Source organism: Theropithecus gelada, chromosome 6 (assembly GCF_003255815.1).
Source record: "Theropithecus gelada isolate Dixy chromosome 6, Tgel_1.0, whole genome shotgun sequence".
NCBI lineage: Eukaryota > Metazoa > Chordata > Mammalia > Primates > Cercopithecidae > Theropithecus > Theropithecus gelada.
Window position 1 is genome coordinate 48,859,985 of NC_037673.1, and position 14,432 is coordinate 48,874,416.

The following is a 14,432-nucleotide window of genomic DNA, read 5'->3' on the forward strand; positions in this document are numbered from 1 at the left end:
AAGAAAAATTGATTCCTCGGTAAATTGACCAGCTATATCACTAAAATCCTAAATGAAATCACTTTTCATCATGCTATTAGTTATCTGTAAAAAGTGCAAATGAAGAAAATCACATTCACCATAGCTATCAAAAATATAAACTGGGGAATAACCTTAACAAAAAATGGCAGATGTGTATAAATTTAAAACATATTGAATACCGTATATGAAGAAATGAATGTTTTCTCATCTGAGAAGTTAAAAGGCTAATTCTTTAACAAGAGATGTAAACATGAAATACAATATAAAGAAATGCCCAGACATATATACAGATACTTTGACAAACTTATCCCCAGATTCAAATGAAATGTGGAAAAGACAAAAAGAATCAAAGATTTGACAAAAATTACTGAAAAGGGACATTCACTTTCAGATATTAAGATGTATTAATACAAAAATTTAAAAATGTGCTACTATGTACTAAAGACGTAACATAGCTGGATCAATCACACAAAATAGAAAGCTTAGAAACATACCTACAAATATTTAAATGGTTTATAAATGCAATTGTTATCACATTAAATCAACTAAAAATTTGAGATGGGAGGGAGAAAGATTAAAAATTAAATCAATCAATCAAACAAATAAAAATACCCTACAAACATGTTGATGACTATTTATGCAATTTCACAATATGATCTTTTTTTTTCCCCAAAAGAAGAGATAGTATACAAGCAAACAAGAAATGATTGGTAGGTGAATATTTTACACATAAAGAACTTATAGAAACAAATAAAACATGAAGATCCCAGGGAACATTGAGCAAATGAGATAAATATCTAAGTCATAAAATTTGAAACACATAGGGCCAGCTAAACTATGAAAAATTTTAAGCATCTTATTAATAAATTAATAAATGTGAGAGATTATTTTTATCTACCAAAATGGTTGTGGAGCTTAATAGTTGAACATAGAAGAGTTAAACTGCATATTATAATTGAGCTTAAATCTTGGCTTCACTTTACTAGTTTGATGATTTTGAGTAAATTATTTTAATTCTCCATGCTTTTGTTTTCTCATCCGAAATGTTAAGAATACTATTATACTTCTGCTTCACAAGTTTGTTGTGACGATTACATGCTTTTGTGTCTGTAAAACACTTGTTTCAATGCATGGCACTTAGAAAACACTCAAAATTACTAGATTTAACGTACATACCCAAACATAGAGGAAATATATAAATGAGTTCACCATTGCAATAGAATAGAATGCAATAGAATAGAATGCAAACTTTAAAAAATCATGTTACCATGGATAAAATAGTCATTATCTCTTGACAAGTAGAAAATGTTCAAATAGTAAATATGGACTTTTGTTCTGAGCTATGACAGTAGCTATTATGGGACTAGCTCTCCTACTGAAAAGTATAACATTGATTAACTACATGAGGTATGTGTTTCAATATATTGGACAAAAAAGAACAAGACTATGATCCTCAAGACTCCTCCAGGGAATAATTTCTTGGCCATGTCACAACAAAGTAGGGTCTAAATACACCCCAACAGTTTGAAGTAGCTTAAGAGGCTGGGCAAGGCTCTAGGTGGTAGAGATCTGTTCAGAGAGAAACATCAGAAAATTTCTGTGAGTCCTTGGCCAAAAGCATAGCAAAACTACACAAGACTCAACAGAAAGTGGCTCCTATGGCTTGGGAACAGAAAAGCACAGAGGTAGTACAGATTAAATAATGCTAGGAAACTTTGCAGTTCAGGTGCATGCAGTGTGCAGACATGGTTAGGTTAACACACTGTGAAAAATCTGGGCATTCAGCTTAGGAACCAGAAAGGCTATGAATTAAAGAGTAAAGACAATGTCTTCAATTAAGGCCTATTCTACCTCTTCTCTAACTAAGTCTAAAATCAAATCCTGGAAAAACCTTTGGGGAGATGGATTCTGGACATCTAGTTCCTCAAGTGGGAGGGACTTCAGAAAACTTAGATGTCTATGGAATTGCTCTAAAAAAGCATAATTTGGCTGCAATCAGTTCAAGATGATCATCCAGTTGTAGATTTGCCAACAAATGCAAAAAATTCCTTCGGATGAACAAAATAGAACTAGAATTTCTAAACATGTCATCAACAAAGTATAATGCGAAGTAAGTAACACATGGAAAGAAACAGGAAAATGTGACCTAGAATCAAAAATAAAAAGTTCATAGCAATATTCAGTAGCAGTCAACAATGAGATAGCCCAGACATTGGATTTAGCAATGAAAGTCTTTAAAGAGGCTATTATAAATATGTTTACAGAAATAAGGGATAAAGTGTTCAGAAAATTAAAGGTCTTAGTGAGGAACAGGGAATATCAGCACTGCTACTGTGTAAAACAACTCAACAGGAAATTTCAGAATTGAAAATTATAAGACAGAAATGAAAAAACAAATCACTGAAAGTGCTTAACAGGAGATTGAAGAAAGCAGATGGAAGAGTCACTAAGCTTTACAAAAGATCAATAGAAATACTGCAATCTCAAAAAGAGATAAAAGAGATTGAAGAAAAATGAACAGACAGTTAAGATACAAAAAGAGTCAAAACATATTTTCAAAAGTCTCAATAGTGAGAAGAATAACAACAAACTGTGCTAAACATTTTGAATAAGTAATGGTCCAAATTCTTCCCAAATTTGATGAAAATATTTACTGATTGACTCAAGATTTCAGCAAAACCCTAAAACATAAAGTACCAAAAAAAAAAAAAAAAAAAACCAAACAAACAAACAAACAAAACTCTGTACTTAAGCAATTCTTAGTCTAACTGCTAAAAACCATGCTAAAAATGTCACCTAAAATCTTGTAAGTAGGGAAAATATCTTTCAAACATAAGAAAGAAATAAAAATGTTTTTTAATGAACAAATGTTGAGAAAAAATTGTTGTCATTAGACCAACACTAAATTTATTACATTTGGAAAATGGGCAATGTCAAGTCAGAAGTAAGAACTGAGGGATGCATATGATTAGCTCCAGAGAAACAATTGAAAATTATTTTTAAAAAAGAGGGGAAGGAAGAACACAGTCACAAAAAGGAAAATTCAAATTAAGCCCAATGTAAGTAGAAGGAAAGAAATAATTACAAGGCAGGAAGCAATGAAATAGAAAACAGATAATAAGTAAAATTAATAAATCAAAAACTGATAAAGACCCTAGAAAGACCAATGAAGGGAAAAACAAGAGAAAGTATAAATTACCTGTATCAAAAATAAATGAGAAAATATCATTAGAGATCTGACAGGCACAAAAAGAAAAATAAGAAAATGTTATGAACAACTTTTGCAAACAAAGATGAAAAGGCCAAAATCCTTGAGAAGTATAATTTTCCAAAGTTGACTGGAGAAAACTACGTAATTTAACCAAACCTTTAATATTTATTAAAACAATACAATTAATAATACCAAATCTTCCCATAAAAACTCTAGACTAAGCTAACTTCACCAGAGATTTCCATTAAAGAAGAAAATCAAAATCAAAAGTAATTTTATGATTCTGCCATATCCTTGATACCAAAATCTGGCAAAGCCAAAAGAGGAAAAAAAAAAAAAATAGAGACCAATACTTCTAATAATCCTAGAAACAAAGTCCTTAAGAATACATTAGCAAATGGAATCCAACAATAGATAGGAAAGCATGGTGGATCATAAGCAAGTAAGACTTATTCTATAAAAGTTTGTTTAGCATTTAAGATCAATCAATATTGATCTTCACATTTATTAAAGAATGTGTTCATTTCAAAAGATGCATGAAAATTGTTTGACAAATTTGAACACTTATTTATAACTCAGCAAATCAATAAAAGGAGGGATTTTTTTTTCAAACTGATAAAAAGAATATATGAAAACTACATAATTAACATTGAAATTATAAATCTTGCCCCAGTAGTTGGGAACAAGGCAAGGATGTTTGTTCATATTTCCATTACATATTGTACTGAAGGTTTAAACTATTACAATAAAGAAAAATTTAAAAACTAAATATAGAATTGCCATATATTCCTGCAATCTTCTTACTGGGTATATATCCAGAGGAAAGGAAATCAGTGTATGAAAGTGGTGTCTACACTATTCACAATAGCCAAGATACGGAATCAACCCAAGTGTCTATCCACAGATGAATGGATAAAGAAAACATATTATATTTACACAATGGAATACTATTCATCCATACAAGAATAAAATTATATCCTTCTTGGCAACATGGATGAGCTTGGTGGTCAGTATGCTAAGTGGAATAAACCAGGCACAGAAAGGTAAATACCACATGTTCTCATTCATACATGGAAGCTAAAAAGTTGATCTCATGGAATTAGAGAGTAGACTAGTGGTTACTAGAGGCAGGGGAAGTGATGGAGGAGGGAAAGATGAAGTTTGGTTAACAGATAATAAAGTACAGTAAGATAGAAGGAATAAGTTCTTCCATAGCACTAAACAGTGACTATAATTAACAATTTATTGTATATTTTCAATAGAAGAGCAGATTTTGAATGTTCCCAACACAAACAAATGATAGAAGTTTGAGGTGATGTATATGCTAATCAGCCTGATTTTATTGTTGCATATTATATATATGTTTCTATAACACTATACCCTATAAATATATATAAATATTGTGTGTCATTGAAAAATAATGATAAAAGCAAACAATTAAAGTTTGAAAAGCTAGCATTCTAATTTGTCCTTATTTATAGATAACATGATTGTCTATGTTGAAAATCTTAAGGAATCTATTTAAAAAACTACTAAATTTAATAAGCGTATTTGGCAATGTCAAAGGATATAAGCTCAATATAAAAAAATCAATTGCATTTCTATATCTTGAAAAGAAAACTTTGAAGATAAATTTTAAAATTTATAGTAGTTTTAAGAATATTAAGTAGGAATTGATATAAAAATTAATGTGCAAACATCTACACTAAAAAATAGAAAATATTGGTAGGAGAAATAAAGAAGATCTAAATAAATGGAGGAATACACCGTATTAATGGATTAGAAAAACCCCATATTATTAAAATACAAATTTTCTGGAAATTGATATGCAAAATAAAATCAATCTCAACCAAGTTCCCATGTTGTTTTTTAAAATTTTCTAAATTGTGAGATGGGGGGAGGGGGAAAGATAACATTAAGAGAAATAAGTAATGTAAATGACAAGTTTATTGGGTGTAGCACACCAACATGGCACGTGTACATATGTAACAAACCGTCACGTTGTGCACATGTACCCTACGACTTAAAGTATAATAAAAAAGTAAAAAAATAAAATTTTCTAAATTGACATGTGGATTGTGAAACATATATAGACATTCAAAAGACCACAAATAATCAACTATTTAAAAAAAATACAAACAGACAGATTGGTGGAACAGAGTAAAGAATTCAAGGGATATGACATGTTGTCAATTAATTTTTGTTGAAGGGACATATCAAAATCAATGAGGAAAGTCTTCTTCACAAATTGTACTGAAACAACTAGATATTAGTATGGAAGAAAATGATGAACCTTAGCCCCTCCCTCACATCATATGCAAAAGTAAGTTGTTTTGAAATAAATCATATAACTAAATATAAAGCAGAAAGTACAAAGTTTCTAGGGGAAAACATAGGAGAAAATCTGCACAACCATGAGGTAGAAGAACATTTCTTAGAAAACAAAAAGTACTAATAATAAAAAAAATGAAAATTTTTGTATATCATCAAAATTAAAAACTTTTGCTCTTAAATAGATGCTATTAAGAAGATGAAATGATAAGCCACAAATTGAAAAACAGTATATATTTTGAAAGAATTACTTCCTCCTAGAATATGTGTATAGTACTTAAAATTAATAAGACAATGCAATAAAAATTGGCAAAAGACTTTAAAAAGTGCTTCACAAAAGAATCAATGTCCGATAAACACAAACAAATACTCCACTGGGTCTCAGCAAAATGCATGTTAGCAACATACACATGCTAGAATAATTAAAATTTAGAAGATGAAATATACCAAGTTTTGGCTCAATGCAAATGTTTTTCCACAGGTGAATGGATAAACAACTGTGTTCTCTTCATATAATAGAATACTAATTAACAATAAAAAGAACACACTATTGATAAACACATCAACATAAGTCTCAAAATATTTTGATAAGCTAAAGTAGCTAGACATAGAAGAGTGTATATTGCATGATTTCATTTATATAAACTCTAGAAAGGGCAATCATACTTTCTAGTGACGGAAATCAGTGGTTGTCTTGGGTAGAACGTGGGAGTGGGTGTTAACTTAAAAATAACAGAAGGGGGCTTCCTGAAATTATATCAATATTCCAGATATTGATTGGAATGATGGTTATACAAGGGTATAGAATTTTCAATATTCATCAATCTACTTACTTAAAATGGTGCATTTTAAATATTTCATACATATGTCATTATCCCCGTTTTTGTAAGTGTAAAATTAAGCTGAGAATTCATTCACTAAAAATGAACATTTATCATAATTCATGGTGTTCTTGTAGATAATTTTGATTCTGCTAGATTTCAGGGGATTTTTCCCAGTTTCCTCTATTGAATCTGTATATCCATTAGATAAAAATAACTGTTATCGATAAATTCAAAACAGAATATATTCATTTATTTAAAGAAGACATGTTACAAAATTTAGGTAAGTAGAGAATACAGGCAAATCTCAATTGCTTGGTAGATTTTGCTTAGTATGAAAGAAAACTTGCTTGGAAAATCATTTGAAATTTCTAAAGATACTAATTTGAGCCTTTTGAAGAAGTTATTCACGATGTTTGAAAAGGATGTTTGCCATAAAAATGGAATACAAAAATAATTTTACAGAAATAAATAGTTATTGATCATTGATGGACTTATGGATATTGCAAATGGAGAGCAATTTCAAATAATTTGGGATTTGCAAGTATGATTACAGAAGAGTACTAATACCATAACAACAACCTGAAAAGTGGTCTGACTTATGGCAAAGTGGTAGATTATGGTATTGACTACCAGACAGAGTTATATTAACATATCATAGATACTTAACACATACTTATTTAAATAATATGTGCTGAAGTAGAGTAGAAAAATAGTTCACATATCACAGAGTCTAAAACTGAGACTAAGAGACATACTGACTTGCTCATGGTCATTGAACAGTGAGTTTTTGTTAATAATGACAATATGCTTTTTCAAAATAACCTTTTATAATGTAAGATTTATGAGGGTGGAGACTGTGATCTTTACCTAGTATGTGGAAGAGTATCTGAGGTTTAGGCGTGCTATAAGTATATATTAAATGAATGAATACATAATACTAGTGAACTCCCATCAAATATTTCACCAAATCGTCACACATATTAAACATTATAATTATATTAAAACAATAATAAGACATAATACTACACTGGAAAATATCAGTTGTTGAGGTTTTTAAGACAGAATGATTGCCCTTCAGAAGTAAGAGAACATCTGGAATTTCATTTTACCCTATCATCATACCGCCCTACTCTGACCCCCTGCACTATTCCTGCACTTTCCACTTCTTTTCACTTTGTCTTAATCTCTAGAGATCCAAGGAATAATAGATCTTGTGGGGATTTAAGCCTACATAGCTGTCACTTTCCGTGTTGGAAGCAGAGTTTGCTTTTCTTTTTCATTTCTACAGAGCATTTATTTTTATTTCATATTTAAAGACAAATTCTGTCTTTACATGTCACACCAACCTTCTAGTGTACATGGAATCAAATCCCTAAAATAATAAATGATTTTTCATGAAAGGTGGAATGGATTTTAATCTTCAGTTATTCTAATACATCTCTCAATGTCAGTTTTCCGGGAGGTGTTAGTTCCATTTTCAACATATACACGGCATCAACATAGTGTCAAAAAGTGTCTTTGTCACAGCTTGTATCCCAATGGAACTAAAAATTTCATTTGAAATCATGCTCCCTTTGTGATACAAGCAGATTATAAAGAAATTTATTGGAAAATTTATTTTTACTATTTTAATATCTTGCCTATGTTCATTTAAGGGCCATGATCCAACATGTTCTCTTTTGATACACCAGCTAGAAAAATGATTTATAATTCTTTTGGATGCAAAAATCTAAGAAATATTTAAAAATCATGAACACCCACTTCAGGATTGATACTGCATAAGGTTACTCTAATTTTCATGTGAAGTCCAAGTGTTGTAACAATTATGGCTCATTATGTTGTCAAAGAGAGACCTGTATTCAGTAACTATTTCCAACTCAAGACAGACTGTGTTATTGCCAACAGGCTTTTCAATAACCTGTGACAATCCAGCTTGCAGAGGTTAGAATTTAGCCATGACACTGTCATCGTTTTGTCTCAGTTCCTAAATGATCCAGCTTTTTTTTTTTCCAGAGATCTCAGATAAATCCCTTATTCTTGTTTATTCTTTAAGGGTTCTTCCTCTTAGTTCTCGGCATAATAAACATGTTTTCCGAATGATTATATTCTTCAAATTACCTATGGCTTTCATCTAGCAAAGAATATGAATGGAGAAAACAGAAGAAGAGGAAAGACAATCCAAATGGAATACACTGTTTTTACTTAGCTTCTATGGAGGAGCAATAAGGTCTTGCATTTAAAGTATCTCATTCATCTCCTTGGCTGTGCACCTTGTCCATTTACAGCCACCTCCTATGACCTTGTTTACTCTGGAAGCTGCTCTTTTACAGATTATGGTGAGGCAGGCACTAGTGAATAACTGCATGACAGTCACCAATTCATATGCTTCTGGTGAAAGCATAACAAGCATCCTGTTTTAGAAATACAAGTAAAATGACTGAGTGATAGATAGTGTTTCTAATCTGACACACAAGACTTGAAATATAAGACTTCAATTTAAGCTTACAGGCAGAATTGCTTAGTTTAAAACTGTTTTCCTCTTCTCCAAAGTGAAAATGCAATTCCATAAAAGTTTAAGGGTGATGATCCATTTTTGTATGTAGAGAAGGTTTAAAAAGCAAGTAAAATTTTGTCAATTATTTGGATTACAACATAGTTTACTTGTTTCCAATCCTAAAAAGGGCACTCAAAGAAGAAAAAAAGAACAAGGATGAGTGTTTCCCTTCATTTACCCCTGCTCTCTGATACAAATATTTAATGTCTTGGGATCTAACGATGTCTCTTGAGTTGGGTTAATTGAGAGGTGAGAAAATGTATAAAAAGATAGCTACAGTCCTTCAAATGAAATAAGCCATGAAATCACCATCCTTATCATTAAAACTTTAATCACATTGAATTTATAACAATAATTATGAGAGTGATGGTGTTAATGGAGTAGGGGTAGGAGATGAAGTAGTGGCTGTTGTGTGAACATTATTTTATAACTTGATAATATCATTTTTGTATTTGCTATTAACTTTTCAGTGTAAATGTAGGGAGAATAAACTTTTCATTAAAATTTGTCTTGTCTAAATAGTCTTAGTAACTATTATATGAATATATGTATGTACATGTGCATACATCCAGTTAGTGAAATATTTATCTATATACATATACCTCAATACACATATATGTATACATACATACAAGGCATCCACATGTATGTTTAATTCATTTAGATTAAGGCTTAAAATAGTGTTTTTGTTTGTAAAGGGCTCTCATCAATCTGGGGATAAAAGAGGAATGAGTTTGATTTATTGAATACCGCATGCATAAATGAAAGAAATAGAGAGAGGGTCCAGCCAAAATCTTCTGATGGCAAAGACTAACAGTCAGATCTGGCAGGATTTGCTTTTTCTTTGCTTCAGGAGTCCACATTGTCATTTACTGATCAAAATGAGGAGGAATGTTGGGGTAATTAAAGTTAATTTACTGGCTCATAAACTTTAACATATTTGATGATGTGTAAGGCCCTGACTAGCACAAAAAGCAAGTCAGAAATTATTTTAGGCAAAAAGCACTGCACACATTTGTAAGTAGCTTTGATCAATAAAACAGCAACTCTCTCTATATATAGATATATCTATATCTATATATATATATCTCCCATTAAAAACTGACATATTTTAGTTTCCTGTATACTTATTTCTATTATGTTTGGTTGTAACCTTCTAAATATAGTCATCAGTGTTCTTACTTCCAGAATGCCGTGAAAACTTAACAGTTTGTATATAAAATGAGCCTGAAAAATTCCAAGACCTCTATGAGAGATCTAAACTTGCAGTATTAATGATTCAACTTTTGGCATTAGGTAATAATCTTTATTAAATCTTACTGTGCTTAGGAGAGATGACATTCATACTTATCATGAATTAGTTTATCATGCTCTGTCCCAAGAATCTACAAAAAAGGAGACAGGAGAGCAAATGCACACCATAATGCACAGTGTCAGGGGTATTACAAACTGCCATAGGCCAGGGGAAAGGAAACTGGAAATTAACTGTTTTTTGTTTTTTTCCCCCAATTTTTGTTGTTATTTAGTCCATGCTGCAATGCAAGGAAAGACCCTGACTTACTCTTTAAACTAGAAAAAACAGCTTTATTTTCTGAGGCATTTAGAAGGTATTGACAATGTCTGGTTGACACTTTGGTGCTTTTCTGTGACATTTGTCTCTGTTAAGCTTGAGAAAGGCATCATTATCGTCAATGCTCTCCCCCACCCTCAACACCTATCCCCCTTTCTATAAATCCTGATAAAATAAAAAGATTTTTACTTGGTATTTTCTTGACTCTGTATTATTTCACAAAAGTATGTATGAGTGAAAGTCCTGTTCTTGTAAGAGTGTTTGTTTATGGTGTTATTTATTTAATTAATTAATTATTCATATTCCAGATAATGGAGGATCAACTGGTAGAACTGAGGTCAAATCGAAATATACCATAAATGTGCGATTTTAGAGCAGAAGACAGCTCCACAGATATGGGTTGACTGTCACTGACTATGGAACTGTCATCCCCATCATGGTTAGGCCTATTAAATGGCATGACTCTTTAGCAGGGCATGTCAAGTCAGTGAAGAATGATAAAGACTAAGCTACATGCATGCTAATCTGGAAAGTATTATGAAACTGCTTTGCAACCAAGGTTTCTAGTTTGAGATATGACAATGTTCAGTTTATTACTATGACAAAAGAAAAAGGAGAATTGTTCACAAAATTGCAAGCCTTATACAGAAATGTCTGCCTTTTTACTCTTTGGTTTATTATTAAATGTGAATTTAAAAAGTAGGATTTAAGAATAGACATGAAAATGTTATCCAGAGTGGGAATAAAAATGAATACTAAGAATATATCTGAAAGATATATCCAGCCTAGAATTCAAGACGTCAAGAAAACTGAGATTCCAAAATCAGGGTTGTATAAAACTGAGCAACAAACACTAGAAGTCAGCAATCACAAAGCAAATGTGCAAGAACAAATATAACAGGCTAGCAATTCTCCTTGCTTGTTAGGAGTAGAGACCATTTATTTCTCTCCAGAGAGAAATTGAACATTTTTAAAGCCATAACTAATATTTATGTGTTTTAATTTGTGAATTTTTCTTTTTTTTTTTAACAGAAATGGTTGTGTTCTTAGGAAATTTGCAGTCTGATTATAACACAGACTGATTTATAACATTGTCTTACTTATACAGGTAAGTGTTCAAAATAGATTCAGAGTCAAAAATCTAATAATATTCAGAGAAGGAATGCAAATTCCACTCAGATTCTGTAATGTCAGACCAGTTGGAAAACACCTGTGTTTTGCCCATATTGGGGCAGTGTTGCTCACTGAGATCATATAAATGTAAAGAATTTCGCAAGTCAACCAAATCTATCTTTTTTCTTAAAGTTATACATTTTATTGTTAATTCTCAGGAATTAATATAGTTAACTGTATTGTGTACAATGACTTTTGATAGGTCACATTTCCCCTAGAAAATTTATCATTTACCCTTAATAATTTTGACTTATCTCATTTTGTAAGGAAATAGTCCATTAAAAACTTGTATAGTATTTTTAAAATTAGCATCTTTTGATTCTTAGATTTTGAGCCAGGTCTTGGACAACTATTCAAGTGACTTTGATCAAAATCTTTGGAAAATGTAATGTTTTAAGGACAAGTTTAATTGAATCACAGTTTGAAGTGGTAGCAAAGTGAGTTTGCCCTTTGTCATAACGTACCTAGGAATCCTGATCTATATTCCTGATTGCTATTGATTTTTCTAGATTTCATTATAAAATCAATAACTGTTGCACAGGGTAAAATAGTTTACAAGGGTTGCAACATACTGTGGACTTCTGAAAACATACTGAGCTCGGTGAAGCCACCCAGGCAGCCAATTAGGAGAAAACATCTATTAGGTAAAAACAGGGCAGTCCCATTGACTGCTATTGATTTTCTTAGCCCTGTGAAAAGACAATCAATTAGATAAAGAAGGCTAATGTTACAGCTGCAATTTAATAACCCCTAAAAAAAGAAGGAGGGCTATTGATTCCTGACATGGAATGTTGAGGCTTATTGAAATATACTGAACTTCACCTGTCTTTTAATCAGGCCTGTGGAGAAGAGAGGAAGCCTGCGATTGTAGCCTTGTGGTATAGAATCCCAATTGTTAAAGAGCTTTGGTGATGCCAGACCTAAGAGATGCAAATGAAACAGAACTTTAGAAGAAACACAGGCCCAGATTGAATACAAAATCATGGAAGCTATTGACAGAAACTGTCTTGGTGAACGTTGTTTTTTTCTCCATACAGAGCTCACCAGAGTACCACCTGTCATTTTCAAAAGCAAAGTCAGTTTTGCCAACCAGCCGTGAATGACAAATAAAGCTTTATATGAAACACAAGGGCATATTATGTGCTATTGTGAGTTCTGCTAAGTGCTAATTTATCTGGCTTGTTCTCTTCAGCAAACACAGGCATAGACACATGAAATAATCTACCTAATTACGTAGCTATTTAGGAGAAAAACAAAGCAAGGTGTTTTTGTGTGTTGCAGAAGGTACATGATACAAGAAAGGTTTTCACAAGCCCTAACATAGCTAATGAAAATAAATGAAATGTTGTAAGCTGCAACAATTTTAGAACGAATCAACTTTTACTAGTTTTGGATTTAGGGAGTCCCAGCTGCTTTTCATAAATAGATGAGTACTTTCATTCATTTTTTTATAGTCCCTAATTGGAAATGGCTAATAGGCCTTGTCCCTTTCAAATATAAAATCTGGACTAAAATACCTCATATAGATATGTTCTTTATGCTTTTCTTTTCTATTGCATGTATTTGATCCTTTCTCCCTCATTACATATATGCCTTTTTACCAGCAGACAGCTGCTATTCACAATAATTGCTAGGGCAGTCAATTATACTTTAAATAGACCTACTTGAGGACAAATGGTGGTCTAAATTGTACTAAAGACACACCATACACAAAGACTATGCCATTTCTACTATCTGAAATATTCTAAATATTCCTGAGCAGCAATCTAGTTTATACACCTTACTGCAGCATGTCAAAGCTTTTCTCCAAAATATTTCCAGAATACAAGTGAACTATTCTGTGAGCCATTACATAATTACTTAAGATTATATTGTGCTAATTCCCCCACATGTATTTAGGTAGCATAAATCAGCATTGTACAAAATATATTTTTGTTGAGTGCTTTCCTTTTTATTTAAAAACATGCATATTCAATATGCATATATTTCTACTTATTAACATGGATGTCTAAAATATGTTCTTTAAAGTGTACACTTTTCTTTAAGAATTACACATTTATAAAAATAACTTGTGATTTGGACAAATAATTAGATTTTAGAACTTAAGATCCAAGTGAAAAGTAGGTAAAAATGTCCCTTATTACAATGTATAGTGCCTTGTTTACCTACACAATGTACATTTTACAAACAATATTAGATATAGTGATATAAGTGAGTGTAGCACATTTCTGTTTATAACAGTGTTACATTGTCAGAATAATCAACACATTATTGATTGGCAAGAGAAGTACACTCCGTACAAATCTGAAATGCCACGTTTATAAGTAAATCACAATAATATTTTTAAATCCAAATTTGGGGACATAAAAATGTTTATTTAATTTAAATATTAGAAACTACAATTCATTCAGGCTTTTGGAACATTATACCAACACGTCAAGTATTCTCTTTATTTTTCAATGTATTACACATAGGTCATTTTTTCTCCTCTTTATTTTTCTATGTATTACACATAGGTCATTTTTTCTCAAACTTGTGCTTTGCCATTAAGTATATAAAAACATATCTATATCTGGGGTAAAATACCAGGTCTCTTAGGCAGCTTAGATGTAGGTGTTTGGAACTGTATTTTGACCTTAAAGATTTAAGATAGCCCTCCCACTGTTAGATTAGCATAAATGAATTTATAGCAGAAATAAAATCTAGCTTATAAAGGATAAGAATCTGCCAAAAGAAGAGTAATGAAAG

The 14,432-nt window shown here is 31.4% G+C and overlaps 1 long non-coding RNA gene across 1 annotated transcript in view; it reads left to right on the forward strand.

Annotated features, from left to right (window-relative positions):
- LOC112626533 overlaps positions 1 to 12,813 on the forward strand; it is a 34,643-nt gene extending 21,830 nt beyond the window's left edge. The window contains exon 4 of the long non-coding RNA XR_003119910.1: positions 12,522 to 12,813. This is a non-coding gene — a long non-coding RNA (uncharacterized LOC112626533). The remainder of the gene's footprint in view (positions 1 to 12,521) is intronic.
- The last annotated feature ends 1,619 nt before the right edge of the window (positions 12,814 to 14,432 follow it).